Below are 23,086 nucleotides of genomic sequence, written 5' to 3'. Positions count from 1 at the left end.
TCGACTTATGGCCAAAACGCGACCCCTATTTAGCACGTAAAGTCTATGGAAAGCTTTTTTGTGGTATGTACTCTTAATCTCGTTCAGCAGACAAAAACGACAACCAACGGGTATTTAAATTTGAGCTATCTGCAGTTGATAGCAAAATCACACGAATCCGACAAACACCAAAATGACATAAAACAGATAGAGAAATGTAAAAGCTTTATTTCAAAGTTTGTTTCAGCGTCATGCGGTATTCGTTTCTTGAGATGTTTCAATTTTAATATTACCCATGTAAATCAATGCAGGAGCTCTATAGACACCGGCACCAGAATCGAGCAAATTACGGCAGGTCTCGCCATATTTTCTTTTTGTATAAAAATCGGCACCAGGCCGAATGCAAAGCTATAAAGAAATGTTAAAATGACGAGGCTGACCAAAATTGCTATCTTCAGAAGATAGCAAGCAAAGAAAATAAAAAATAATAATATTAAAAAAAAACAAATAAAAAAACAAACAATGCCTAGCACACGTTGCAGATGATGATTCAGTACGGCGCGAAACGGTAAAACTGCATTGGACGGGGTTGCGCGCTCAGAGAAAAATCGGCATTCGGCCAACTGCAGAGCTATAAAGAAATGTAAAAATCTCATCCCGATTCATTGCATCTTTTTACTCTAGAAGTAATGTTTTACATAATTTTCTCTAAATTTTTCCTTTATCATGTAGCGGCGAGTTTTTTCTTTACATGTTTGGACTAGCGAACATTCTGACTAAGGGGCCTTCGGACTAGGGAACCTTCGAACTAGAGAGTTGTCACCGAAAAAATCATAACATTATGCCTTATATGTTAGAAAAATAATTATCAAGCAATGAATCACATGGTTTTCTTTAAAACAAACTCATAGTGACCATAAAAACTAATAAAAACAGTCCATGTGATTGATAATTATTTTTCTTACATACAAGGCATAATGTTGTGATTGGCGGAGACCCCCCCCCCCCCCCTTTAATACTACACATTTGATAACAACAAAAAATGAAGCAACTACACACACACCATTTCAAAACTATTCCTCATTTTATGGCCAATATAACAATGTTAGTAATAAGGATTTGAACACGGGACCTTTGGGTGGAACGTCCAGTGCTCTAACAACTGAAGTTGAGTATGAGGTGAAGAGAAAAAATAGAGGTGGTCTTTATTAATGCAAGCGTAAATTTGAAGCTTGAACCTACCCACTTCTACTTGATTTCTGGGCAGACCATTTCAGGTATTGTGCCCAGCAATACCCACCTATAGCTTCGGTATATTATTTGATTCGATGTTGATGATTGAGGTCAACAAAAGTATGACCTCCATAATCGGCATCGAATCGATGCTGATAATATGTTGAGGCTTGAGGTGGGTGGGTTCAAGTTTCAATTTGACACTTGCATAAGTAATGCCCCACCAACATCTACGTTCCAGCCACTTAGCCTAAACAAAAGTTATATGTGCAATTGTGATAACTATTCCCACACTCTGAAGTAGTAAACTATAATATAATTCCTGCCAATTAGTTACCTTTTTCTGTAAATGCAAGTTTTTGCTATAAATGAGAGGTTACAGTTTTCAGCAAGGTCCTTCAGCGGTCTACCGACATTTACAGCGTTAACCCATAAGTGGTGTTCTGATTGGCTAATTGAATCACATCACAATATATTATGCACGTCATTCACCGCAAAACCCATGTGCCATCACATGATAGGATATGACCTAGTTAATTTCATGCGATAAATCATGAAGAGCAGTCGCACACTGCTGAAGGACCTTGCTGAATACTATAGGGTCTAGGACCAATCAAAATCCATGGCAAAATGTAATTGACCATTTATTAGCTGCATTTCTTTCCTGGAGGTATTCAATCTTCATACCTCTTCTAAACAATGGAATGGTCCAAAATGGCATCGGAGAAACCAAACTGGTAGAAACGCATTGTAATTGTTCACTTGCTCACAAAGCTAGTTTAACCCCCCGAGTACTACCTGCCGATCTAACATTGCCTCTGATTGGTCAATTACATGATATCTTCATTTTAATCACCAATCAGAATTGAGTTTTACAAATAATTCATTCCAATTTTTTTGCGTGGTGAAATTATTGTAACAATGTTGCTGATTGGTCCAATTGATAATAAAAACTCCTTTTTTACCAATAGGCAGGTAGTTCTCATGTGGTTATGTATAAGTACAAGTACTTTTCCCAACACAGGAGGTATTTTAGTTTTAGTGAACTGAGGTCATGTTATCAATTCAAATCCACATGTACATAGTATAATAGAGATCACACTTCTTCATATCTTTGGTTGCAATTGTAATTTAAAGAGGTATTTATCATTTTAATGCACTACTCCGACAAAATCTTCAACTCCAAAGGCTACAGGTCATTGTCCTGTAAGATATAGTGTATTCAGATTCCGCAAAGAACCTTTTTTATTTTTACGGAATAAATTGTTGCAAGTGGGAAAGAAACCATATGTTTTTGCATCCTGAATAATGTATATATTCAAACCTATTTGCCAGCTGCAAAATTCCTAATTTGCATGCATAAAATTTTGCAAATTTTTGTCAGTCAAAATTTGTAATATTTTTATGTCTGCAAATACATACTGCTTGAGAGTACTGGTCCTTCATTCATATCAGCAATGCCCTTAGACGGTTTAGGCCTCAGGAGTACTCTAGGGATAGGGTTAGGACTTTAGTTTCAATATATTGTTACGATTGTTTACACAATACCAGGTTTTCATCATGGCTGTGTACTCTTGTTTTGTCATTAAAAAAATAAATTGCTCTAAACAATGCTCCCTGCTGTGAGATATATCACGGCATGAAAGACATTTATGTCGTCTTATAGCTGCAAAATTATAAAATTACAACGCAGCTCACTGGTAACACACATAAACCCAGGGTATAGTCGGACATCTTTGTGGCTGATTTGTCATGTTATTTCACCACAGCGTCTTTAATTCTCGTCCTGGATTTTTTGCCAAGTGATTAGCTTTGCTTTCCTTCATAACATTTTCTGCAGCGTTTGACCATAAGACGCTACACAAAATTTAAGTCACTGTGGAAGACTTTGCCGGAAATTTAGCTGCTACATTAGGCAAAAAAAAAAAAAATGGTTTGTCTCAAAGCTCGCGTAAGCGCATTTGTAAAATCGTGAGATTTAGAAAAAAAGAAATGCAGAATTTTTTTTTATTAATTTTTTTTTTTTTTAGTTTTTCCAGAAAAATTTGGCGAAATTCAGATATTTTTCTACCATGAAAAAGTCGGGAATAAAAAAAAAAAAATCGCATTTTGCATTTGTGAGCTTTGAGACAAACCATTATTTTTTTTGGCCTTACTCGACTTAAAACGCCCACACCACCAAAAGCAAGGTTTTAGTGTTATCATTTATACCAACTATTGTAATACAAGTCTTGCATCAAGAATAACCCGTAATTGGATATTATACTCTCAAGTATGTATATCTTTGGTTTACGTAACAGCTGGAGTGCTTGGTGTTTTCTACCAACGTTCAAATACAAATTATAGTGGCTTCCTGAGAGGAACGGCACTCGCTTGCTTGTGTTGAGCGTATATATGGCAAGCTAAGCGGCTCAGAACGTGGGACTAGCTACGCGCAGCTTCTTTCTCGTTACGTGCAGCTTATTAACCAATCAGATTCGCGGTTTTAAACACGTGGAGCTGATGTAAACATCCTCTCTCACAAATATTACGTTGTTAATTTTTGTAAATGAAAATATCTGTAGTATATCGGCAAAAAATGGTATAGGTGCTATTAAAGTAATATCTGAACAGAATGATGATTGTTCTATATTTAGGGGGCTATCATTTTCTTCGGAAGGGGATCCCAAATATAGGGGGTCATACTTTTTGGAAAGAAAAATAAGGGGAGGGGGGGTCATAAATTGATAATGACAAAATGTAGGGAGTCACAAGATGACTACAGATAGTGTGTTTATTGTATTCAAAAAGACTGATTTCAATACAATTTTAGTTCTGACAATCCAAATATAAACTTAGTCCACCTCAAATGACCTGTAACAATTTGTGATTGACATTACTTAATTCACCTCGGATGACTTTGATCTGACATTCACCTTTTTCGTTCTTACACCAATCATATCCATAACAATTTAACTCTTACAACTTCCTGTCAACTCTCTAATTTAAAACTCTAAATTTCTGTCTGTTTGCCTTTTCTGTCTACAGTTTGTTACAATTATTATGATAAGCAAACATTGCTGGGTAGATAACAGGATTTAGTTATTTACTTAATCCAATCATGGAGGTAGTATAGCTACAACCTTGGCGAAAAATGTTGCCACACCTGAGCGTTAATTGGCCAACATCCTTCCCCGCTCCCCTATTGCAATGTTGATTTGGACAAAATCGTCATCATTTCTACATTACAGTCTCCCAACATTGGAAAATGGGGGTGGGGGTGGAGGTGGGGAAGGGGCAAGTGTAATCTGAATGTGCATTTGCAACTATTATACAAAATAGTACGGAACTATCCCATATTTAGCTTCGATTGCGTGCTTTTAACACCAGAACGTGCTGGTGTGGCCCTGGTGTGGCAACGAATTTCCGCCAGAGTTGTAGTAGGCTTACTACCTCCATGATCCAATCATGGCAATAACGTCAATTTTGGTCTTCAGTGTTTTAAAATACAACAATGTAGAACATGTATAATTAATATGCCGTGTTGTTTGCATACAGTTTTCCGCCCAATTGTGCCACCATATTGCAACTTTGGCAATAACCGCTATATAGATTCTATGGTAATTAGCAAACAAAAGCCATCAGTAGAGTCCTCGTTAATTGACCTTATCACTATGGACCACAATAGTCTCATCCCAATGGCATAGTCCAATAACCTCAATTACATAATCATAGTGCAAAATTTGACCTCAAGTTGCAGAGTATGAGTTTGTGTACCCAAATTTTCAAAGGATGGAAGTAGGCCTACAAATGTATTAGGGCTTAAGTGGCATATTTTCTAATTTCCTGCAGACGTGAAAGATGAAGGTCGGCCGCCATCAATAATATTTTGGGACATTGATAGGTTTTGATAACACTTTTCAATCACGACACTAAAAAATTCTCTGGAGCCCCCCGTTAAAAAATATGACCACCCCCTAAAAATCGCTCCAAAATCACCTAAAATATGTTTTAAAAAGCAGTTTTTCATCGCATTTCCAGGAAATATTGTAGAAAACTCCATAATTCAACAGGTCCCAAACAAATTGGTATTGAAAATACATATATTGGTGAATCTCCTCACAAATTTGCAGAAGCCAGCAATTTCATTAAGGTGGATTTTTCATAAACTCAATATATCCATATTTTCAAAATGTCGAAAATGAGAAAAAATGTAAATTTTACCTAATTTCTAACTTAATTATTGCCTTTATTCAGGCTGAGTTTGATATGACCTTTTTAGATAAACATTTCCCATCCTTTGCCTATCAAAAAATGCTTTCTCTATTGTGGTATCTTTTTCCAATTTTGTTTGAGGGGTCTTTAAAATATTGCATTTTGCATTAGTTCGTAAATAAACAAAATCAAAATGAACATATTAATATTGTCTAATACTATGTACAATCTGTATTATTCAGAAAGAAAATATTATATAACATCAGTATGTAGATTATTAATAACAACTGAGTACAAGTTTTTACCTAGAAGTGACTTTTTAATGTCCAAATATCCCATTTTTGGCTGTACTTGGTCAATAATTTACATTCATATGCCTATATACATACGCGCTACCTAACGGCGCGCTTGATTGTTTGAGACTAAACAACGGCGATATATGGCCCAGCGTTTAGGACCGGCTGATTTGCGTGCCAGGATTTCAGTTGGAGAAATAATGGTATATGATGAAGAAATAGTATAGTATCACAAAATGTTCTGGTATAAGGGTGGTTGTCATGAATGAATCCCTAATAAATTAAATTTGATGTGTGAGAATTTGTTAGATTTTACTACATCCACTTGGTCCCATTATCATTTGGTACAATAACCATTTGGTCCTATTTACCATTTCGACCAAAACCCAATAGTCTAAGGGACCGTTCACAAACACTCGTTAGGGGGGCCTGATGCCAAAAATTTCATCGCGAACATTTTTCGGGCCCGCCTTTACAGACCTCAAATATTTCAGCCCCCCCCCCCTTTTGACATGAAAATTATGGGTCAACCCTATAGAAAAGCATATAAAAATTTGTGGTCATTTTTTTCAAGGCCCCCCAGGAGGATCAAAATTTTTCAGGCCCGCACCCTTTTTGCATCAGCCCACCCTCCCAACAAGTGTTTGTGAACGGTCCCTAATAACCAAAAAGTCTAAAACCATTTATTCCAATGAACCATTTGGTCTAATACCCATCTGGTCTATAACCATTAAGTCTAATAGCCATTTGGTCTGATATTACCCTTTTGGTATACAAACCATTTGGTCTAACAAGCATTTAGTCTACTAATTAATTGGTCTACTAGCCGATTGGTCTAATAGCACGTGTGAGGCTATGTAGGCGCAATGATGCTACTGCACATGATGAGGTCATAGGCCCGGGTTACCGTGGTCGTATAAAAAAGCAGGATGCCTTTGCTTGTTTCATAAACAGGGATTATATAAACAGGCCTATAATACATGTAGTATTCCAACTCTATGCGAATGACGTAAACAGGCAAACCTATTTCGTTTTAATGTTTGGAGTTGCAGGTAACTCGTACTGGCCCATGTCCCATGCCTGTGGCACCCCCGGTGATGCATGATGAGCCTAGTGTCGGTTATATTATTTATATACCTTGTAAAGACCGGAAAAGAAGAACAAATAGCCCGGCAAAATGTCACTTTCAATACATGCAGGCCGCATGTCTTCTTCTTAATTTTTGTGGTACATTATAAACAATAATAAACAATATTAATTCTGAGAATTCCGAGGAATAATGCATAAGTTTTGATGAATGTATACACATGCTCGTCTCATTTACATATATTTACAGCCTGTAACCAGTTGTAGACGAATTTGTTGGCAAATACACGACATAGTAGGCCTGGACCATACGGTTAATAGACCAAACAGTTATTAGATCAGAAGGTAATTAGGCAAAATTGTTCATAATACAATATTAGACCAAATGGTTATTAGTCTATATGGTCAGTAGACATACTGGTTATTGGACCAAACAATATCATACTAAATGACTATAGACTATATGATTATTAGACGTGGTAATTAGCCTTTCTGGTACTAGACCTTTTGTATGTACAGAATTGATATTTAGTATGGAATATTTTTTTGCAAAATTCCAAGACTGGTCTGGAAGGGTTCTGCATAAACCGCACAGACTAAATATTAATCAGGGTGTGTCGGGGGATGGTGTAACATAATTTTTGACAGAAAATGTGCTTTCCAAATTCCATTAGTTTACATTATGGCGCTCATAATGTAGTGAATTAGTCTAAAATGCCCGGTAAAATGGCGGTTTTGAATTGGATTTTTGTGGGGGTAAAATTTCTGAATTTGAGCAATATTTTTGTCAAATTTATTGAGGTTTAAGGTGACGTTTACTGAACCTTAATACCAATAAGTGTTCATCAGATCTGAAATGCACTTATAATTTACCCGTTTTGATAGTGGGAGGAGCTTTAAAAATATGGCTCTTAAAAGTGGTACGCACTCAGAAAGTTTGAATGGCCCCCTGGGGCCAGATGAAATGTTATAATCTTACTGTACACAAAGAAGCAGCGTGAGTTCATTGGACAATAACAGAACAATTTAGCATAAAGTCCGAAATTCTAGCCCAGTCCTTGAATTTTGTGAGAAAATATTCCATACTAAATGTCAAGTCTGTAGATAAAATAGGTATTAGACTAAATGGTATTAGACCAAATGGCAATAGACCTGACACCTGATAAAGTCCCTGAATGCGTGAGTTTAACGCTCAATGAGATATTGAGATATTGTAAACGTACATCATTACATGTACATATTCACATTCAATTTTAGAATATGCTTAAAGTACCTGTACATGTTATTTGGTAAATTCGCCTTTGAAAAGAAATGAAAATTCCATTGCATTGGTAGTAGATAATATGAAGTATGGTGTGGTGTTTGTTTTGATTTGTTATAAATGTTTTTGAACTAAAGATTAGTCTATTTTATTTAAAATATGATTTATTACCTAAACAGTGTAATGTTGGTTGCAAATTCCACTTTCGAAAATGTTAAAAGACACAAATTCCATTAACACAAAACAAACACATTCTGTTATTGGAAACATATTTCTAAAATCAGCAATCAAAATAATTATCATATCAATCTAGGAAACCCAAGTTTCATATCATTAGTTTGCAGGGAGATTCATATGCAAATTCCATGAAAATTAACAAATTCCACTATAATAAAAGAGCAAAATCCACATGAAAATAGTTATCAAACTCAAATCAATAATAACCTTGGTTGAGAATTGAAGCCGTATTGTGAATGTAAAATAATTAGTAGGTTATACATTGGAAAACGTTAATTAAGTCTACAAAAAAACAAGCAAAAAACGGAAAATCCACCAAAATCAACAAACTCTCCTGCAGTATAGGAAAAAAGTACCACGCTAATTTAAACATATTTCAGAAGTACAACATGTTGGTTATATTATCCAAAAGGTTTGATCCAATGTTAGCCTGAATATAGCAGAAAATGTGATTTGAAAATGTTCTTTTTCGCTACTTTCAAAATTATGAAAAATCCTGTTTTTGCCCAAATTCCACCATGATTTTACGTAATTATATCAAAAGAATAATTTTTTTCTGAACAGGTCATCTTATAAAGCATGGTTCAATTCCAATATGTTCAACTTTCTGTCAGACCCAGGTTATTTCAAAGTACATTTTCATGATGTCAAATGTTGGGCATTTTTAAGCTATATAAATTCTGAGGCAGGTCAAAAGAGGGCCAATTTTAGGGGGTCATGGAATTTCCCCAGGGGTCACCTGATTTTTTACTATCATAGTTGTGAACCATCTGACCTAACTAGACTAAGTACCAAATACCATTGGATTTGGCTGACCTTCATCTTTCAGCTTTGTGTACAGGCCACATGGTGCTTAGAAAATATGCCACTTAAGAACTGTTCCCATGATAGATGAGCATGTTGTGGATCCTAGTGTATGGTCAAATGTCACCGTCTATCGGGTTTCTAAGGCACACGGTAAACTGGTTGAACCCATACAAAGGTCAGGATTTATTGGTGTTTTTATAAATCCTAATTTTGTATTTTAAACAAAGAATATACGCTCACCATTTTATCCTGTGCATATCAGAAAACAATAATAAAATAAAATCCAAGCAAATTGTGGTTTTATTTCTGAGCTGGGCATAATTTTAGCAAAACAATTGCGAAGTCAATCTAGCAAGAGTGAAATTAGAAGCTTTTCACAAAGAATCACAAAGTCATGCCTATATTTTGGCGCCTCCGTAGAGGGCGCCAAAAAGTAACAATACAGAATTCTTTTTAAGGCAGTTTTGAAGATGCCATTAAATCTTTCAAAATAATTCAAACCTGTGCACAATTAGTATTACAATTTTTGTAAATATATGGGGGGAAAATAAAATTTACTCTACATGCATTGTTTCAAGCATAATTTCCGAATACCAGACAAAATAAATATCTAATCTAAATAAAGGCTATGTCATAGAATTAAAACCAGAGACCCGGACTCGACCCCCATCTTGATGCGTGCATAGGTATTTGAGTTTTGTTTGAAATGCACCCAAAAGTGCTTGTGCGCGATACTAGACACATGGCGCAACGAAAACTGTGTCCGAGCAATGCAATAGTGTGATTATCAAAGTCGTTCCATGTACCATCGGCAAGGACCCGAATACCCCCAGTTTTTCCCCATGACTAACCGCGCGATTGAACGTGGTGGTATAGGCAGTCCTGGTTCTCTGGTTTTAATTCTGTAGGCTTCATACAATTACTGGTTAATTGTATGTAACAATATTAAAAAACATCAAAGAATACCAAAATATAACTACTTGGGGATGAAATCAAAATCATTGTTTAGAACAATAGTAACCGGACGGAACCGCCGGTCGAGTTTTGATTTCATCCCTTAACAACATGGAATCAAATGAATACACTTCGGCATCAGCTGACTTTGGAACCTTAACCAGTCACATGTCACTAAAGTTTGTTTGGCTTATTTAAGGCGAAAAAATTTAAAGACTCGTAACACTGGTGTATTGATATAGAATGACGTGCACCCAGTTGGGAGCAGTGCTTAAGCTAGTTGTGCATTGCGTAATGCGTGACTGGCACATGCTTATGTGTTATGCGAGCGTGACTTGGGACTTTATAGACATGCTCAGTAACGATAGCTAAACGAAAGCCGAACAAACTTTAATCCAAAACAGGCAGTGATCAAAACAGGCAGTGATCAAAACAGTCAGAATTATCCTGCCCTATAGAGGCCCTGCATGCTTTTATCGACTGGCATCCAAGAAAGGATTCGAACTGGTATCCTTGGCCATTACACAGTCAATTCAATACTGCTGGAATCAATCAATGGTGCATGTTTTATAATTTCCAATTCCATGGAATAAACCAGAGTGTATGCAAGATATATGCTTCTATTGAACAGACTTGACCATTCGGACATGATTACAGCCAACTACATCGCATGCAGGACCTGTACAGGAAAAGAGTACCCTAATGTGTGATTTCAAGGTACGGCCCTATAGTTGATATAGTGATTCAATTCTCATTGAACACTAACTTACAAAAATTAAATTAAATTCTTATTGAACTTTTCAGAAAAGATTTTGGGAGCCTAAGTACACATATGGAGTACCTCATCTTTGATGAACTACATAGCAGAGGTGTCTGTATGTGTAACTTTTAACCCCATGGGCCCTACTGCCTGATTGGTTAATTACATGATATAATCATATGAATAACCAATCAAAATAGATCTCAGTTTTGGCAGGTCCGTCCTTTGTTTTCAAAATAGTGTATGAAATGGTAATTTTGCCATTTTCAAATAAGCTTTCAACAATCTTATCAAAAATACCTTCTTGAACATTAGGGGTGGTTAATATATAAAACCAGTTAATTGAAATTGCTTTTGTTTGTTGCTTGTTTGTGTTTGGACGTTGTGTTGTTATTGTTATTTTCTCTTCCTTTTTGTTTTTGCTTTGTTTCGTTTGGCGTTGGCCTCTTTCTTGCTTTCTTTCTTTCTTGGTTTGTTTGTTGTCTGGTTACTTTGTTTTCTTCCTTGATTTGTCTATGGGCATAGCAACATAACAAAGTTCGGATAAACATGACTCGTGTCTGCGTTACCAAGCATGACCAAGCATTTTGCAATTATTAGTGTTAACAACAAGACAGTGTTCGTTAAAGGTGGATGATCATTGACAGCCTCTTTCCCCGTCTCGGCCCGCCGAAAATTACTGGCATCCGAAGAAAGCTCATATTTTTTTACCCCTGTAAAACATTTTAGGCCCGAGATATTTCCTCTAGGTGTTATGAACATATATGCCTCATCATCAGCTATGTATAGGCCTATGCATGGAATTGGGCTTTCCTTGATTTTTTTGGTTTTCTACCTGTTATTCTTGATGAGGTTTTCTTATGGCTTGATGGGACATGTGGCTACTGTTCTATATTGTACATATTGACTGCTATGAGGTCCATGGTTAAAATTATAGGCTGAAGGTGATCTTAAAACCATATGACTATTCCCGAGGCGTAGCCGGGGCATAGTCATGGTTTGAGATCCCCGCGGGGAATAGTTACTTTTGCGGCGTGGAATAGTTACTTCCGAGCACTTCCTATTGTTCTGAGCAACACTAATAGTCATATCTCTGGCTGGAACCGTAAGTCTAATTATGATGGAGTTTTCTCCAAGAATGGTTCATGTAATGCGATTGAAAATTGAATTTTGATTTAGGTCAACATCAGACTCAAATTTTGCTTGATCGCATCACAAATATTGTTTTAGTGATAGCCTTTCAAAGCTTTAAGGCCTAAACCATGCACCTTTAAGCATCAAACTTGACCTAGATGTTATGTGTTATGAGTAAACACACAGGCAAAACAACATGGTGATATTTAGACTTGCTCCAAGTCCTCAGGCTTTCTATATGGTCAATTCCAGCCAAAGCGGGGCCATTTTAAAAATGTTTTCCTTTTCAATTCTAGACTTATCAAATGAGAGATCATATCTAGTGAATCATCAGGTGGAAGTGCCATCGGATTGAAAAATAACTTTTCTTGCTAGACCAAATAAAGTGTTAAATGCGCATATGCATGTTACCCACTAATTCAAGCCTTTTCACCTGTTGTACGCCATAAAATTTCACTTTCTTTAATATCTTTCAATATTTTATGTGTGACTCATAGGGGCCTATACACTAGAAATCGGTGAAGACTTTGAACGTAAAATAGAATTTTATTACAAATATCTACAAAAAAGAAATATTTTGGTTATTACAAATTGTAAGAAAGAACCAGGTGTACAGTTAAGATTGTGTCAATTCTTCGAACTCTTTCCAAAGTGGCTGTCGTTTAACATTACTGTATTATTTCGAAAGATTAGAATAAATGCTTCATAGAAATATAAAGTTAGATTTTGTATCTCGTCGCAGGATGAGGATCTCGGATGGATTCGTGGGTAACAGCGTCTGAAAAATAGCAATTCCTATTATTTTTTTAAATAAAAATAAAAATTACTTTTCCGTATGTCAATAATTCAGGCTGCAATGGCACTAAAATGAATTTTAATCAAAATACAAACTACATGGAATATTTAGAATTGATCATTATGGCATTTTGGGTATAAAAATTTTGAGAATAATGAAGTTGCCAAATTCAAATAGACAGAGCAAACAGTTTTATATTATTATTTTAGTAAAATCATTCCATATTTTCATGCAGCAATATTCTATTAACTCGTGTTTGACAGTTCCTATGAACTAATACACTATCAATACATTGTTAACTATAATTTAAGTAGGGATTCGTGGGTAACCAAAATGTTCGTGGGTAACACATATTTGAAGGTATGTATTGGTAAGCGGCAAAATAGAAAATATTACAGAAGATTGGAAACCATCATGCGGTTATTCCTCCATTGTGTTTCAATGAACCCGTTTCTCTAACCAATTGCATTTACCCAAAAAATGGTAATTTAGGATAATCAATCAAAACTTCATGATACAGCTTCAGTATACCTTCAAGAGGACGCTATTAAACAGGACTGTTTTGGAACCTATTTCGCATGTTTTCAAAATGTTAAGATGCATATGAAACATATAATTTACGAGTAAATTCTTGGATTCGTGGGTAACGCCGAATTCGTGGGTAAAGCTATAAGTACTATAGTACCGTTTGGGGTTTGCGTTTCTTAGGTGCATAAACTGTAAGTACTGTAAAAATTATAGCATACCCATGGCTTGAATATGTGCTGATTTAAACTTAAAATAAACAATCTCCTTATTTTTCTAGGTTAACATCTATTCGGGATTCGTGGGTATCAAAAGTTTAAACCGTCGTTGATTCTTTTTTTAAAGCGGTGAACGTATTTTTACGATTTACAATTTTAAGCGCTTGTCAAACTAAATTCAGTGTCCAAAGTCATTAAATGTTAATTTAAGTTATGGCAATTATATTTGCTGGACTCGTGGGTAACAGTTCATACGTGGGTAACGTCAAATTTGATTTTATGGAATTTTAGGGGTAAAATGTATTTGCATAAAATAATCACTTGGCCCTCAGAATTATAGAACGAAACTTCGTTTCATGATATAGTCATTTATGGCATATTCACTTTACATTTTTCAGAACGATCATTTTGTTTTTGATACGCGGGTAACAAAATTATTAGCCAAGTTGACTTAATGGCCTCTAGAGTCCACAAACTTTGGTGGAATTCAATCGTTTTACATATAATGAGAGATCATGCAAACGTCTTTCTAACGGTAATAATTTCATTTTGATTGAAGGACATTCAATGACATATATGGTGCTTTATCTTTGAATTCGTGGGTAATGCCAATTCATTTAAGGGGGTACTACACCCCTGCCCAATTTTGTGCCTATTTTTGCATTTTTCTCAAAAATTATAGCGTATTGAGGACAAGTAAGATATGTATATTATAGGGGCAAGGACTACAATTACTGCACTGGAAATTTTATTTCAGCACAGACAACAGTTGTGGAGTTACAGTCAAAAATGAAGGAAAACCAATATTTGATAATAAATCAATAACTACTTGCTTTGAGTTGCTGAATTTTCAGTACAGTAGTTGTAGTCCTTGCCCCTATAATATACATATCTCACCTGTCACCAATGTGCTATAATTTTTGAGAAAAATGCAAAAATAGGCACAAAATTGGCCAGGGGTGTAGTACCCCCTTAAGCCATCATAACTTGTCCCCTAGTATGACTTGCTAGTAAAGGCCTATATGCTCAAAGAGAGCACATTGGACGTGACATGATATGCTCCATCAATAACGTGATTTCCTTTATTAATGACATTTTAAAGTGGAAAGTTAACATAGAGAGAATTTTGTCCCTTTCGCTGGAATTGACCATATACTGATGCATTTTTCTCAATTGTTCATTTAGGCCGTATAAAATTAATATTTTGGTTCTCGTCCAGAGGATTTTCATGAATTGATGAGGGAGGGAGGTGTTTTTTGTTTTGTTTTTTTCTGTGTAAAATCAGCATTGTCTGTAGTTTTCGGTCTTTTCCAACAGTGCTCGAGGAAACGATGAGCCACTTTTTTTTTTTTCAAATGTGAGATTCTGAGGGATAAACCCCCTAGAGTACCACAAAAAGACTTGGAAGTGGTCCTTGTTCTCTAATAAACTTTTTTTATATGTATGAAAAATTCATAAATCATTCCAAAGTCTAAAATAATTGAAAAATCTAAAAAAAAAAAAAGACCTATTACAAACCAAACATTATACATAGAACATCATCCAGCCAGGGAAGTGCCTAGTGCATTCAGCCATGCCTCTGCCAAGGTAGACTTTCCCTCGGGTCCATGGAGAAAGACTGGTAAGGCGCGTGAAAGTCGATTCCGAGTTTATCGTCCCCCGCCCGCGTCACTTTTTGGACACCAAAAACACCCGCGTCAAATTTTCAAAAATGACAAAATAATTCATTATTTTCAAAGTATCAGTGTTTTTACCAGTTTTAGCAATTGGAAACATATATTTTTGTTTGTAAAACATAAACTTGGAACCAAAACCAGGCTCTTTTCTAACGTTTCTAGTCCCTACCCATATAAAAACATGTTTATAAATAACATGTATGAGTGTGGCTTTAAATCAACACGCACTTTAAGTCAATAATGAAATCTGATGAAATAATGAAAAATGAAAAATGAAAAAGTCACCTCACCAACCTGGGAAAAAAAGGGACGATAAACTCGGAATTGACTTTCATGGGCCTAATGTAGATTACATAGCATTAAAAATCAACCCAATACATGGACCCTCCCAGTCTGTAAGCAATTTGACTTCCAGTTCCCACAAAATGCTGGGAGTTCACTTTTACGGATTTGGAGTCACGCAATCTTTCTATATACCACGTCCATGTTTTCACTACATTAACGTTTGTGTAAGCGACTAAAACAACGATATTGTATCCGACCAATCAACGCAGCTTGGCAGCGCGGGGATATTTGAAAAGGCTTCCCTAGCTAAATAATGTGCAAACATTTGCAAACCGCACGCGATAATATACGCAATATGGACAATAGGCCTAAGTCCGAGTCGAGTGGTTGCCTTTTATTATAGCGCGTACCATGGGTCTATCAGACGCGTGCCACTTGAGCTCAATACCTCTCAGTTGTTGACAAGCAATGACAAGTGTCCAATCCGATCTTGCGTCACATCCCGCGGCATAGCTTTGTGCTACCATATTTGAATTGAAACTGGGGCGGGGCTTTGGTATTTGGAAGTGAAATCTCTAACACTTCGGAACAGTCTCGGCGTGGGGAGCGTTCACTGAATTTTAGCGTTCAATATAGGAGGTGTGATCAGTGTAGTGGCATCAATTTGAGCTAATTTGTGTAGAGAGAGGAATTGGTTTTGGGCTGTGTATTTAGAATGGGGGGGGTGAAGGACTATGGCATATTTTGGTAGGCTATTATGTATCATTCCATTATCCAGGCCGGACCTAACCGAGACTGTGGGACAGTCTACTGCCAAGGAGAATGTCCTTTTAGTGTAAGAGTACCCAGTCTCTTGTATACATTGTGCTTGGTGCTATATTGTAAGCAGTCAGCAGGGTTCGGGTCAGTCAGATCAGGGAAGAGAAACCCTGGTCAGACACATGAACCTCGGCCGCTTGTGGCCAAACTCAGCCTATGCTCAGTGCATGGATAGAATGACATCCAGGAATGACATGAAAATACTTCAGACAAAACAATGATCTACAAGAAATATAGGCCTATATAAACCATAGTCAATAATTTATAGTAAATTGGGTTTCATGTTCAATTTCAAGCAACAGTCTCTAGGACCTACACGCACTTCCCTGGGTGAAAGTGATTTAAAAAAAAAGGAAGAATGAAGAAGAAAAGGCAGAAGCCTTGAATCAAGGCTATCTAGGTGATATTAAAATGGAGCTTAATTTGCGGGCTTACGGGTTGCTACAATCGTTCATAATAGTATCTAAAACAGTCTTCAATTCAATTCATGTGTAACAAAATAAATGTTGATTTGACTTCTGAACACAGAAGCCATGAATTAATTGTTCATAACAACTGAACTGAAACATAGATATATATATAGGCTCAAAATTGACAGGTTCATCATTTCTCATGTTTGACTAACTTTAGAAGTATATTATATATACATTGCATGGTTATTATATAGTAAAATACAGATATTGATATGGCGCTTCGTCACAATATTCTTCTGGTGTGTGTGGCCATGTGTGTGTTTTATGAATGCAGTGCTCTAGGACAAGGTAGGCGTACTATCAGAGTCCACTATCTGGCATATCAAGGCAAATAGCTGTAAATGTCAAATAGATTGGTAAAATTTCAAAGTTATGATGAATTATTTTGAAAGAATAACTTCCACATTTTGGAAAGAAACAGGAATTTTTTGGAAGATGCGGCAAAGCTTCCATGTAGTTTTCATTCACTAATTAAGGACACCCAAGGACTTGAAGCAAGTCCAGTGCGGGAACTTTTTCCCGTAATTTCAAATAGTAAAAATAATGTCATTTTTGATGATTCTTCACCCTGTACAGTTTGGAGCCAATGGACGCCATGCCAATACAATATTAACCCACCATGTATAGGCCTACGGCGAAGAGAAAGACGCTGCACTAACTGGAATGGTGATTGTGAAGGCCCTAGTCACGAACATGAGGATTGTGATTGTGAATGTAAGCATAATTTAAAGTTAGACACTATCACTATCAGTAAAAAAATCATGGCTACGCCGCGCTAGTCCACGCTAGCGCCTGACGGCGTGGACTATCGTACTAAATGGAGCGTGGTCCTCCTTGAAGGACTACGCCGCGTCGGTCTGCTCATAGATTGCGATGTATAGGGCCTACCTCACAGTGTCATCGCCCCGATATCTTCGCGGCAGAAATCGCCATGGTAGGTTGAATCCACAGCCACGCATGGCCATTTTGTTCCGATCTTTGAGACGCATAATGACCCGAGGGACATCCCGACTAAGGCTACTGACAATAGCTCGGTAATTGACTTCTCTGTGTGTAAGTGACCTTGTATACGCCGTGTGAGTGAGTGCTCACACTACGCTGTGTGTGACCTCTGTATAGTAGGCCTATACGCCATGTGAGTGAGCGCTCACATCAGAAAATCAGAATATTTCTGTCTGTTTTTGAGTTCAAGACGCACGCTTCTTTCTCAAGACGCTAGCTAACGACGATAATATCCGTTGAACATATATGTTCAAGTGCAATGAACCAAATCTGGTTTCTTTATACGAAATCATTTACGGGAGATATTCATCTGCATTTTCTACCCCGGTATCCAAAGATTTATCGTCTGAATATCAATCGTGCATAGCACATTCACGTGTATCAATCCCGGGTATTCATTTCAGTGTCTCTGGCTGTATAATGTAATTATTAACCGGGCGATGTCGGTGTGTACCTGCCTTACGCACTTTTAAGACAACATTTTGGTAAATTCTTGCCCTTGTTTTTCTTTCGTTTTTACAGCCCCATTTCGGCCTGCTGCTGATGAAAAGTAACCGAAAGCCACCAGGACCATGAAATGTAGAAACGATGAGCAGATCACGGAAAACATCAATACAATGGAACTTTTGGCATTAAATGTTGTGTAGTAGTAATTTTGCATGCATGTTTCAATACTGCCTCTTAGTATCAGCCATAATATTATGTGTTTTTGCTACACAGCGACACCCTCAATCTCTCTAGGAATTTCTACTTTTTGCATGATTGTCATGATTATATAATATTAATTATTATTGTAATGGTCAATGGTTTAATAAACTACCATTCACACAGTACTGATGTCACTGCCACATCAGGGTGAAAATGGTATATTCGCAAACCAGCCAAATTTGTCATATGTTTGAATAGCTAGTCGAAAACCCGTGAATATAGTGTCAGAAACTGTCACACATCTTAGGATAACCTTGTCATTAATTTGATACTGAAAGCAGTGCCATTTTTGGAATATATTTGAACATTGCGTGGGAAAACATTGCGGTAAAAAGTAAGTTAATAGCTGTTAATAATGAAAATCGTTTAATTTTAATAATACCAACCAGTAACGGACATTGAGCCAAGACTATGTGAGAAGTTTGGGGTATGTAAAGCATTTTCTTGTTATAAAAAACAAGGAAAAAGCAGTCCAAAATTGAACTTTTTATCACAACGCGATATTTTTAAAAAGTACATTTTGAGAGGGCCTACGCTGGTTCTTTTAATTCCAGTTTAAAATCTGTTCATCACCTGCAGTCCGATTTGGTATCTATGGTTTCATCCAAGTATTGGGAACTAATGTGGATGGTATTTTGGTTTAAAAAACGATACTGTTAAAAATATCGGTATTTATGCCAGCGACATTTCTAGTGTGTAAAATGCATTGAAAATTGTCAGCTAAAAAGTGCATAAATTAAAATCGCGAACAGTAATAGCAACAATAACTATCTACATTCCAAGCGGAAACGCTTTTCAAAAACATACCACCTTTTTTGGGCAATCGCTGAAACCGAAATATGAAATTCCACTTTTTCCAGGCCATCTGTAAAAAAGTGCGTGAGCAAATATGACCATGAACTTGGGTCACCGAAACAAATGTTTATATTGGTGTCAGGTCATTCATAGTGATGCAACAATTAGCCACCAATAATGGCTTTCATTTGAACCGATATTTGTTAAACTGCGATTTTTACTTTTTGAGAAATTAATGAACGTATCAAAAAACTTTTCGCAAAGCGATTTAAAATTGCCTAACCCGTTAAATCAGAACATACATGTTTTTTGTCGTCTCTGGCTTAAATTTCAACGACTTTCTCCAGTTAGTTTTTTTCGGATTCGATTTTGTGTAATATAGGTAAAATATCCTGTAAAATTTACCCCAAATGGTGGCCGAATTTTAAAGAAAATCAAGAAAATTAACTTACTTCGCTCGCTTGCTCAAAACTCCCGTCTTTCCGAAACCCTGTATAACTAGTCATAAGGGTTTATAGCAAGGGCACTATTCCCCATATTCACCAACAATTCAGTTACAAAATTGGTGGTAGGCCTTTAATCTTCATTGGCTCACCTCCAACGTATTAGTATCTCGCTCGTTGTGCATTGAACCCCCATTGAGATTTAATTTTACTGAGCCGAGATTTTCAATATCGATACTACATAATTATAGTAAAAAGTGTTTCCTTTTCGTTTCCTGAAAATTATCGTTGTGCAATTTTGTGTGAACTTCTAGAGGACATGTCTGAACCTAAATCTGAAATCTGGAGGTTTATAATCAATAAAAAGGTATTTTGACCCTTATTTTCGCCACGGTTTCTGTGCCGAATTAAACAAGTTTGCATCAGTTAGAAAAAGTTGGAGGACATGCATGTCCCATTCACCCGTCGGTGTGTGGTGAATTGACTTCGTAATAATCACACACTCAAGGGTATAGGCCACCTGCAGTCCTGCACGTATCCACTCCTTTCGAAAGCCGCATGCCCGGGGCCACATGTTGCTAAACAAATGTATTTAGGCCAAAATATCACAATTAGTATTGATTTGAATAAAAAATTATGTTATCTTCATATCTCATGCAAGAAAAATTAAAAACTACCAAAACAAATACAAATACCAAAATAAACTTCTGAAGGTCAATCCAAACCCATTTCATCGTTTCAAATTATAGAAATTGAAGAACATGTTTTAATTTTATTTCTGCTGTCTTCAGTAGATAGCACCCGTCTTAAATCATGTTAAATAGAAGCTTCACCAGAAGAGATCACCAATAAATAGACAAAAGGTACGCAAATACCAAAATAAACTTCTCAAAGTAAATCCATTTCATCATTACAAATTATAGAAATTGAAGAACATGTGTTAATGTTATTTCTGCTATCTTCAGTAGATAGTGCGCATCTTAAATAGAAGCTTCCCCAGGTGGAATCACCAATAAACCGACAAAAGGTATACAAATACCAAAATGAACTTCTTAAAGTCAATCCCAACCAATTTCATCATTTCAAATTATAGAAATGGAAGAACAAGTGTTAATGTTATTTCTGCTATCTTCAGTAGATAGCGCGCATCTTAAATAGAAGCTTCCCCAGGTGGAATCACCAATAAACCGACAAAATGTATACAAATACCAAAATGAACTTCTTAAAGTAAACCCATTTTATCATTTCAAATTAGAGAAATTGAAGAACATGTGTTAATTTTATTTCTGCTATCTTCAGTAGATAGCACGCATCTTAAATAGAAGCTTCTCCAGGTGAATCACCAATAAACCAACAAAAGGTATACAAAATACTAAAATAAACTTCTTAAAGTCAATCCCAACCAATTTCATAATTTCAAAGTATAGAAATTGAAGAACATGTGTTAATTGTAATTCTGCTATCTTCAGTAGATAGCGCGCATCTTAAATAGAAGCTTCCCCAGGTGGAATCACCAATAAACCGACAAAAGGTATACAAATACCAAAATAAACTTCTCAAAGTAAATCCATTTCATCATTACAAATTATAGAAATTGAAGAACATGTGTTAATGTTATTTCTGCTATCTTCAGTAGATAGCGCGTATCTTAAATAGAAGCTTCCCCAGGTGGAATCACCAATAAACCGACAAAAGGTATACAAATACCAAAATAAACTTCTCAAAGTAAATCCATTTCATCATTACAAATTATAGAAATTGAAGAACATGTGTTAATGTTATTTCTGCTATCTTCAGTAGATAGTGCGCATCTTAAATAGAAGCTTCCCCAGGTGGAATCACCAATAAACCGACAAAAGGTATACAAAATACCAAGATAAACTACTTTAAGTAAACCCATTTCATCGTTTCTAATTCTATATACTTCTAGTGCCCGTTTCTATTCATCGTTATGTATTCTTCTCCCGTGCATTATTTTCGCGAACTACCCTTCATAGCTCAAATTATATAAACCTGCACGCTAAACAATGCATTATCTAAAACCCGCATGCTAAACAATAGATTTTAGATAATACGTGCACGCTCAAATTCTAGAAATACTACTTTCACATTACTATAACTTGTCTGTTCGATATATATATATACCATCAAAAAAGTACGAATATACATTCTGTGGTGTTAAAATAATTATAAGTTACAGGTATGGTATTTTTTCATGCGCATGATGTAAATCATAGGTTACAAATAATTATTATGATCTATTTTGCAACTATCATTGCCATAAATTATGATTAATGAACCCGAATAAATCAAACATCAAATGAGAGTAATCGAGCGTCTGTTAATTAAAAAGGGCTAAAAAGTAAGGGTGACCATACAAGATGTCACCATGTCAAACTATTCAGCATTTTACAAATGAAATACATGTAGGCCTATATCAAGTGGGAGGTCAAAATCGATCGTTTCCAGGTCAACATGTTCATGCTGTGTTCGGAACCACGATAAAAATGGTCACAACATAAAGTCAATTGGTTGTAAACCATGCGTGAACAAGTTACTAAAGGATGACGTATGGCTCAATCGATACCATTGATAGCTAACTTATACAGTGATTGATTTTCTTGCTACTGGTCAGTGACCTGACAGTGTTTTTAAAATTCAAGATATTTCCGTAATATTCAAACTAATATAATGAATGCAGCAATTAATATTGCCTATTGTTTTAATACACTCAAAGTCATATGACGCATAATGTACTCGTGAAAATGCATTCGTCAAGATAATCGCACTTGCCATGGATTTATTGCATTTAGCTCTCGAGCCTATCGGCTCACGAGCTAAATGCAATAACTCCATGGCGCGTGCGATTATCTTGACGAATGCATTGCACACAGTTCATTATCCTTATCATAAATTTGACGAACAAGTGTTTATTTTATTTCTGCTATCTTCAGTAGATAGCACGCATCTTAAATAGAAGCTTCCACAGGGGAATCATCACAAATAATGACAAAACCCAGCAAACAGGATTTGTTTACAAAATGTTACAAACATGTTATAAACACGTTTTGGTTTTAGCCAAAACGTTTTGATATACACTTAAATAACCGGTTAATCACAGAAACGTTAAAATGCTTTTGTGAAATAAAAAATAAAAATCACTAAAATAACATTTTAAAAGTGTTCTCAAAATGATATTGTAAAATATGTTGGCAAACATTGTCTCTAAATATTTTTGTAACATTTAAAAACATTATCCCCCTGGCTTTAGCCATGAGGGGGATATTGCGATAGTGTAATCCTTCTGTATGTAGGGGTGGGGGTGTATGTGTATGTGTGTTCCATTTTGGTTAGGTTTTGGTTTTTTTGCCTATTTTCTCAGAGACTAGGCGTTGCACATTCCTC

The 23,086-nt window shown here is 36.1% G+C and overlaps 1 long non-coding RNA gene across 1 annotated transcript; it reads left to right on the top strand.

Moving 5' to 3' along the window:
* Window positions 1–16,871: 16,871 nt before the first annotated feature.
* LOC140164037 (uncharacterized) lies at window positions 16,872–18,621 on the top strand. Its single transcript, XR_011860473.1, has 3 exons — window positions 16,872–17,021; window positions 17,310–17,447; window positions 18,258–18,621. It is a non-coding gene; the product is annotated as an uncharacterized lncRNA (long non-coding RNA).
* Window positions 18,622–23,086: the final 4,465 nt, after the last annotated feature.

This window comes from Amphiura filiformis, chromosome 11, assembly GCF_039555335.1.
Source record: "Amphiura filiformis chromosome 11, Afil_fr2py, whole genome shotgun sequence".
NCBI classification, from domain to species: Eukaryota; Metazoa; Echinodermata; class Ophiuroidea; order Amphilepidida; family Amphiuridae; genus Amphiura; species Amphiura filiformis.
The sequence above is the reverse complement of the archived record's forward strand: the minus strand, read 5'-3'. Positions and strand labels throughout refer to the sequence as shown.